Below are 8,629 nucleotides of genomic sequence, written 5' to 3'. Positions count from 1 at the left end.
AATTTTTTTGTGGGTTGAGGGTTCCTAAAATAGACAGTGGACTTAAACAATAACATGTCTGCAGGGTTTTGTGTGTATATGCATTGACATAATATGGGAAACCAATTTCAATATTTCTGTGTTTGTATTGAGAGTATAGTTATACCAAACTATAAGATCGGGTCTTCTGTGGTAGCTCAGAGGTTAAAGCGTCTGCCTGCAAGGCGGGAGACTGGGGTTCAATCCCTGGGTCAGGAAGATCCCCTGGAGAAGGAAATGGCAACCTACTCCAGTACTCTTGCCTGGAGAATCCCATGGATGGAGGAGCCTGGTAGGCTACAGTCCACGGGGTCGTAAAGAGTCATAAGATCACTCAAAAAACTGCAAGTATAATTATTTTAAGGGCAATAACGTTTTTAGCAGTGAGCAAGTTAAAATGGCTCCTGCGGTAACCTTCCACTTCCAAGCAATATGGGTAGTTTACCTTCAGGTCAGGACGCTCCTGTCATTAGAGCTTACTCCAGTGGCTTTGATTATGAAGTGTGTTTATGAAAACCCAGTGGAGTTTTATATAGCAAAGCCCCAAGTACCCTTCCAGCTATAACGCGTGACACTCAGGCTGCAGACTGATGTTCTCAAGTATTCTCTCATGGATCTGGGGCAGTTTCTTTGTTTTGTCACGTGCTATTGCTCTTCTGGCTCAGGATGGATTTGTATGATTTGGCTCTTTTGTTACTGGGCACCAAACACCAATGAATTGGCAACTATATCTGTGCTGACACTTTATTAATCTCACTTGATTGTTTATTCTACTTCATCCTTAGCATTTTTAAAAGTACACTTAAAAGATGTTTAAGCAATATTTTCCCTCCAGGAACAAAAAATTAAACCCAAGAACAAAACTTCTACATAGTTTGTTGCATCAAAAATTATTCAAAAATATTTGCTGATTTATTAACATTCCTTTTTCCAAAGGACTTAAGGTGGCTGTAAAGTTATTTCACTGTGTTAATATCAAAAGTGAAACTAGAAGTCATACAGTAAATAAAGGTATAAAGAATACATAAGTGAACATACATTTACAAAAAATGAAATAAAGAAGAAAATTAAATTCTGAATTTAATAATGATTTTTGATAGATTTTAGCCAGCCCATGGAAGATTCATTTTTTTTTGTACTTAACCTTAAACAGCATTTCCTTTTTTTGAAATTGAACTATACTTGATTTACAATGTTGTGTTATTAATAATTTCAGCTATAGAGCAAAATGATTCAGTTATACATGTATCTACTCTTTTTCAGATTTTATTCCATTACAGATTATTACAAGATACTAAACATGAATATGTTTCCCTATGCTATGCAGTATGTCTTACTGAACAGTTTTTCTGGTTTCAGATGTTAACATTAATAGACTTAGCACGCGCATTTCTATCCCTTCCCTCTTGAAATCACAATATATGGTAGTAAAGGAAATATTCTTGAAAAAGACACCAATAAATTTCTAGAAGATGCGAGGATGATAGAACTGTTAACAGATTAAAAACAAATCATAGCAGTCTAGAACCATAGGAGGGAATGAAATGATAAAGAGATGCCTGAGCTGTATAGCAGAACTCCAGAGATGATCTCAGCCCAGAGAAGATAAACAGTGGAAGCATGAGGAAGGGAATCCAAACTGGAAGATTAACTGAAAGGTTGACCACTGAATGAAGAGTAGGATTGCAGCATCCCTTCCTTCCTGCTCATCGACTTTTCAGGACAGGTGGAATGCAGGCATTTTTAAGCAGCCTAATATAGAACTTTCAGGCAAAAACAAAGAAGAACAAAACAGTAATAACAAGACAGCCTTAAAACCACTTTTTAAAAGAAATCAAATGAATAAAATTAGGTCTTCCAGTATAAAGTCCTTCTTCTCCTGGCACTTGAAAGCTCTGTCTTTATTCTAGTATAAACGCCTAATTTACCTTTGCGTGCTAAGTCACTTCAGTTGTGTCCAACTCTGTGTGACCCTATAGACTGTAGCCTGCCAGGATCCTCTGTCCATGAGATTCCCCAGGCAAGAATACTGGAGTGGGAGGCAATGCCTTTCCACTGCTCACCTTAATATGAAGCCTGCGAGTAGACCAGGCTACCCTTATGCTCTGAACTTTGAGTTGAGCATCATCTTTGTGTGAGACCTAGCTTTATTATTTTTTTTTTAATTTTATTTTACTTTTTAACTTTACAACATTGTATTGGTTTTGCCATATATCGAAATGAATTCGCCACAGGTATACATAAAGTAGTTAAACAGCAGCCTAGGACACTCATAGTCATTATCTTAGAAAATCAATCCAATCTATTATTCTCATCTGTCAAAGCCAGCCAAAGGTCATAAAAAATATGAATCAACCCAGTAGCATTAAAAAGACAAAGAAAAATATTTGCTTCAGAGGAAACATAGATAATTTAGAGAAAAGAAGATAACTTTAAAAGAAGTTAATTGTCATCCTCATGAAAATTTGAAGGAAAGAATCAGTTCGGTTGCTCAGTTGTGTCTAACTATTTGAAACCCCATGGACTGCAGCACACCAGGCCTCCCTGTCCATCACAAACTCCCGGAGTTTACCCAAACTCATGTCCATTGAGTTGGTGATGCCATCTAACCATGTCATCCTCTGTCATCCCCTTCTATCCTGGCCTCAATCTTTCTCAGCATCGGGGTCTTTTCAAATGAGTCAGTTCTTCATATCAGGTGGCCAAAGTATTGGAGTTTCAGCTTCAATATCAGTCCTTCCAATGAATATTCAGGACTGATCTCCTTTAGGATGGACTGGTTGGATCTCTTTGCAGTCCAAAGGACCTTCAAGAGTCTTCTCCAACACCACATTTCAAAAGCATCAATTTTTCGGCACTCACCTTTCTTTATAGTCCAACTCTCACATCCATACATGACAACTGGAAAAACTATAGCCTTGACTAGACGGACCTTTGTTGGCAAAGTAGTGTCACTGATTTTTAATATGCTGTCTAGGTTGATCTTAACTTTCCTTCCAAGGAGTAAGCATCTTTTAATTTCCTGGCTGCAGTTACCATATGCAGTGATTTTGGAGTCCCCCAAAATAAAGTCTGACACTGTTTCCCCATCTATTTGCCATGAAGTGATGGGACCGGATGCCATGATCTTCGTTTTCTGAATGTTGAGCTTTAAGCCAACTTTTTCACTCTCTTCTTTCACTTTCATCAAGAGGCTGTTTAGTTCCTCTTCCTTTCTGCCATAAGGGTGGTGTCCTCTGCATATCTGAGGTTATTGATATTCCTCCCGGCAATTTTGATTCCAGTTTGTGCTTCATCCAGCCCAGCGTTTCTCATGATGTACTCTGCATATAAATTAAATAAACAGGGTGACAATATACAGCCTTAACATATTCCTTTTCCTATTTGGAACCAGTCTGTTGTTCCATGTCCAGTTCTAACTGTTGCTTCCTGACCTATATACAGATTTCTCAAGAGGCAGATCAGGTGGTCTGGTATTCCCATCTCTTTCAGATTTTTCCACAGTTTATTGTGATCCACATAGTCAAAGGCTTTGGCATAGTCAATAATGCAGAAATAGATGTTTTTCCTGAACTCTTTTGCTTTTTCCATGATCCAGCAGATGTTGGCAATTTGATCTCTGTTTCCTCTGCCTTTTCTAAATCCAGCTTGAACATCTGGAAATTCATGGTTCACATATTGCTGAAGCCCAACTTGGAGGATTTTGAGCATTACTTTGCTAGCGTGTGAGATGAGTGCAATTGTGTGGTAGTTTGAGCATTCTTTGGCATTGTCTTTCTTTGGGATTGAAATGAAAACTGACCTTTCCAGTCTTGTGGCCACTGTTGAGTTTTCCAAATTTGCTGGCATATTGAGTGCAGCACTGTTACAGCATCATCTTTTAAGATTTGAAATAGCTCAACTGGAATTGCATCACCTCCACTAGCTTTGTTCGTAGTGATGCTTCCTAGGGCCCACTTGACTTCACATTCCAGTGTGTCTGGCTCTAGGTGAGTGATCACACCATCATGATTATCTGGATTGTGAAGATCTTTTTGTACAGTTCTTCTGTGTATTCTTGCCACCTCTTCTTAATATCTTCTGCTTCTGCTAGGTCTATACCATTTCTGTCCTTTATTGTGTCCATCTTTGCATGAAATGTTCCCTTGCTATCTCTAATTTTTGAAGAGATCTCTAGTCTTTCCCATTTTATTGTTTTCCTCTATTTATTTGCATTGATCACTGAGGAAGGCTTTCTTATCTCTCCTTGCTATTCAAATGGGTATATATTTCCTTTTCTTCTTTGCTTTTCACTTCTCTTCTTTCCCAGCTATTTGTAAGGCCTCCTCAGACAGCCATTTTGCTTTTTTCATTTCTTTTTCTTGGAGATGGTTTTGATCACTGCCTCTTCTACAATGTCACAAACCTGCATTCATAGTTCATCAGGCACTGTGTGTATCAGATCTAGTCCCTTAAATCTATTTCTCACTTGCACTGTATAATTATAAGGGATTTGATTTAGGGCATGCCTGAATGGTCTAGTGGTTTTCCCTGCTTTCTTCAATTTAGGTCTGAATTTGGCTATAAGGAGTTCATGATCTGAGCCACAGTCAGCTCCCAGTGACTGTATAGAGCTTCTTCATCTTTCACTGCAAAGAATATAATCAATCTGATTTTGGTGTTGGCCATTTGGTGATGTCCATTTGTAGAGTCTTCTCTCGTGTTATTGGAAGAGGGTGTTTTCTATGACCACTGTGTTCTCTTGGCAAAACTCTGTTAGCCTTTGCTCTGCTTCATTCTGTAGTCCAAGGCCAAATTTGCTTGTTACTCCAGGTGTTTCTTGACTTCCTACTTTTGCATTCCAGTCCCCTATAATTAAAAGGACATCTTTTTTGGATGTTAGTTCTAGAAGGTCTTGTAGGTCTTCATAGAACCGTTCAGCTTCTTCAGCATTACTGGTCGGGCCATAGACTTGGATTATCATGATATTTGAAAGGATATTGCAGCCAAAAATAAGAAAAGGAAATGATAAAAAAAAAAAAAGCATGAATGGAGGACAAAAACTGGTGCTTTGTCACTGATGACTGCAAAAGTTTAATAGATAGCTATAAAGGTGAAAATAAGAAAATCAGGACAGAGAAAATACTAAGAAAAGAGAAAAAGTAAAAAATATGGAGGATTAATCAAAGGAGCCTGATGTTGATATAAGAGAAAAAGAACATAGAATAATGGAAGGGAGAAATTTAGTGATGAAAAAAATTGAAGAAAAGTTGCCAACAACAAAGCATAAGAATTATTGTACATTGTAAGTGAAGTGACGTTGCTCAGTCGTGTCCGACTCTTTGCGACACCATATACTGTAGCCCACCAGGCTCCTCAGTCCATGGAATTTTCCAGGCTAGAGTACTGGAGTGGGTTGCCATTTCCTTCTCCAGGGGGTCTTCCCAACCCAGGGATTGAACCTGGGTCTCCCGCACTGCAGGCAGACGCTTTACCGTCTGAGCCACCAGGGAACAACAACAAAGCATAAGAATTATTGAACATTGTAAAGGTCTATTAAATTCCCAGAATGTTCAAACACATATTCATATTGCAAATTTTAGAAAACAAGAAATTTTAAAACGTAAAGTTCATATCTCGGTTACAGAGAGCATGTCATATTTATGATTCATGAAAATCTGTCAGTTTGACTACAGAGAGCTTATCAACAGCGCTGGATCCTAGAATCAATGAAACAATCCCTGGAAGCGCTGAGGAAATATTCTAGGCTTAGTCACAGTGGCAATCAAGTATGATGGTAAAATACAGCTTTTTTTCAAATTTTCAGAAACGTTTTCAAGAAGGTTGCTTTTTAACCTTAAAGTCTAATTTAATAAACTTTTATTAACTTTTTTCTATGAAGTTTACTTGAAGATTTGTTTGAGTGAAGCAAAGGTGAAAACCAAGAAATTGAATGACATGGGGAGGGGGGGGGAATACTGAAGAATTAACCCAGGAGTAGTTTGAGAATAAATCCTAGCACATTGATAATACAGGAAACCTAGAAAGCTCTCGGTTCCCAGTATGTTCAGGCATTATTATGGCAGAGAGCAGCAGGCCTGAGTAGATGCCTGGGGTTAGAGGAAAGAGGCGGAAAGAATTAAGGACAAGGACAAGAAATGAGGCTGCAGAGTTGTTGGAGATAAGTTACAATTCATTCAGACTGTGTGATTTTTTTCTAAGAGTAAATGTAAGCTAAATCTTACAGTTGAAAATTGTTGACAGGTAGAAACAGTATTTAAAATAGAATTAGACTTGAATGTATGTGACAGCAAAAACCCTGCAAAAATTAATAGTGGCTTTAAAAGAAGTTTTATTCCCTTCTACAAACCAAGTCCCATAGTCAAAGTCCTACTATAGAATTTCATAATTTCCTCAAAGCCCTAGACTCCATCTAGCTTTTTTCTGTGCTACCTAGAGGATATGGCTCTTGTCAGGACTGTCTTCATTCCACCCAGAAGGAGGGAGAAAAATGGAGATGAAGGACACCACTCTTCCTTGGTAGAAATGGCTCACACCATTTCTATGTACATCTCACTGACTAAACATTAGTCCTATGACTAGGGGAAGTGGAGTGGGACTGTGTACCTGCTAATACATTTGAGGTTGGATGAAGTTATTTGTGAAGGAAAAATGGACAGTTAATTGGGCACTACAGGGAGCCTTTTCAACTAACTCCAAAAATAAGTCCTTTTGGTGGTAATTTTTATAGGCTTTAATAACTGTATTTTACTACCCATTGTATTGACTTTAAAACTTTCATTGTATGTGGTGAGACATGAAATGCAAAGCTCTTTAGAAAATAGATTTGCTAAGTGAGGGCATTAGACTTTTCATAAGGGTCCATTAATTGATATGAATATAAAATATTTTTATTAGATTAATATGTTATACATTTATATATTACTACTCTTTATGTGGATACACTTTTGACTCATAAAATAGAATTTCACTTAACTGAATTCATTGTAGTTTATCGTTGTGTAATTCATCAATGAACACTTGCACACTTAGAATTGTTATCATGGCTGTGGGCAAGGCAGATTGTAATTTGAGGGTAGGAAAATTTCTAATTTAAAAAAATCAATGTCATTCTAAAGAGAGCTAGAAACCATTTTTATCAGATTTTATTACAAAGGTTTATTTGTGTGTTATTTATTTTTGACTTTATTTTATATGCTCTACCTATTTTATTTTCTTTTCTCCTGGCTTCTTTCACTTGCTTCTACTACTTATTATCATGTTGCAGTGTTGCTGTTTTATTTTTTGTGAGACACCTTATAGTGTTTTTGGAACAACATGAATATAAACACAAAATCTGATAATAGGTTCCCCTCTCACTGTAGCCAGGCACTGGCTATTGGAGTCAAAACTTTTATATCTAGAAATTGCAAAAGTCTTCCCATCTAGGTATAAAAGAGATTAGTTCCAAGATGCATTAGCAGTGGACTTTAGATGTTTAATTATCCTTTGAAGTTAAATCCAGTTTTTTTCCTCTGTTTCTTTGAAATGGCTTGAAATTTGCCATGAATTTCCAGCTGACTTCTGGTTTCATATTTCCTAAAATTATGGTCTCCTTTTAAACCCCAAATCAGATTTTGGCAGTGCCTTCCTTTCTTCAGCACCTTTCTGATCATGTCTTTTGACTATATGTTGCCTTCCTTCTTCATTTTCATTCTTTGGATATTTAATGTCATTGTCATCCATTATCAACTCTTTGAATCTTGAGTGGTTCTATTTGCTTTGTCTTCCTTTTCTTCTCCTTCTGTGATGACTGTGAGATAGCAAGTGTTTTCCTTGGGGATTTTCATTTCTCTCTTACATTTATTTTTAGCTTGCTCTGGGGCTATTGAACCCAGACTTCCTCTCATTTAATCCTGCGTTTCTATGGATTATCTCGTTATCATATCCAAACATAACTGCCAAATGCATAATCTTCATCTTGGCTTGGGTCAATCCTCCTGATCTTTTATGAACCACACTGAGACCTTTGAAGTACTAGTTCCTCTCTCCACTGATGGCTACTGGCAGAGAGACAGGCTGCCTGAGATTGATGGGGGTGGAGGATGGGCAGGCATAGCTGCCAAATAGTTGTGGCATCATAAACAGTGCAGGCTGCCTTGCCAAAAACTACGCATTGACCTTGTTTGGGTTCCAGAGTGATGAGGTAAGGCTTCATATTGAAATAAGTTGGAGACTGTGAAAGACTAAACTGCCATCAAATACTTAAAAGTAATCGTTTTCAAATGCAAAACATTTTTAAAAGTAAAAATAATTGTCACTCTGCACAAATTATAGATTTCCTTTTTGCTTGAAGAATTTGACATTTGCAATGATTTACTAGAGTCAGTATTGGTGGACCTAAGCTGAATATAACTTGAGCTATGCAGTAGTTCCACTCATCTCCAGAGATAGGAATACTGAAAGCATACAAAATACAAGAATAAGAAGGATCATGTGCAAGGAGAGAAAATATACCTGGTATTAAATGTCTCCGCTGCTGCTGCTGCTAAGTCGCTTCAGTCGTGTCCGACTCTGTGCGACCCCATAGATGGCAGCCCCCCAGGCTCCCCCGTCCCTGGGATTCTCCAGG

The sequence above is a fragment of the Bison bison genome, unplaced genomic scaffold (assembly GCF_000754665.1).
Source record: "Bison bison bison isolate TAMUID 2011002044 unplaced genomic scaffold, Bison_UMD1.0 scf7180017864479, whole genome shotgun sequence".
Classification (NCBI taxonomy): domain Eukaryota; kingdom Metazoa; phylum Chordata; class Mammalia; order Artiodactyla; family Bovidae; genus Bison; species Bison bison.
Note: the sequence above shows the minus strand (reverse complement) of the source record.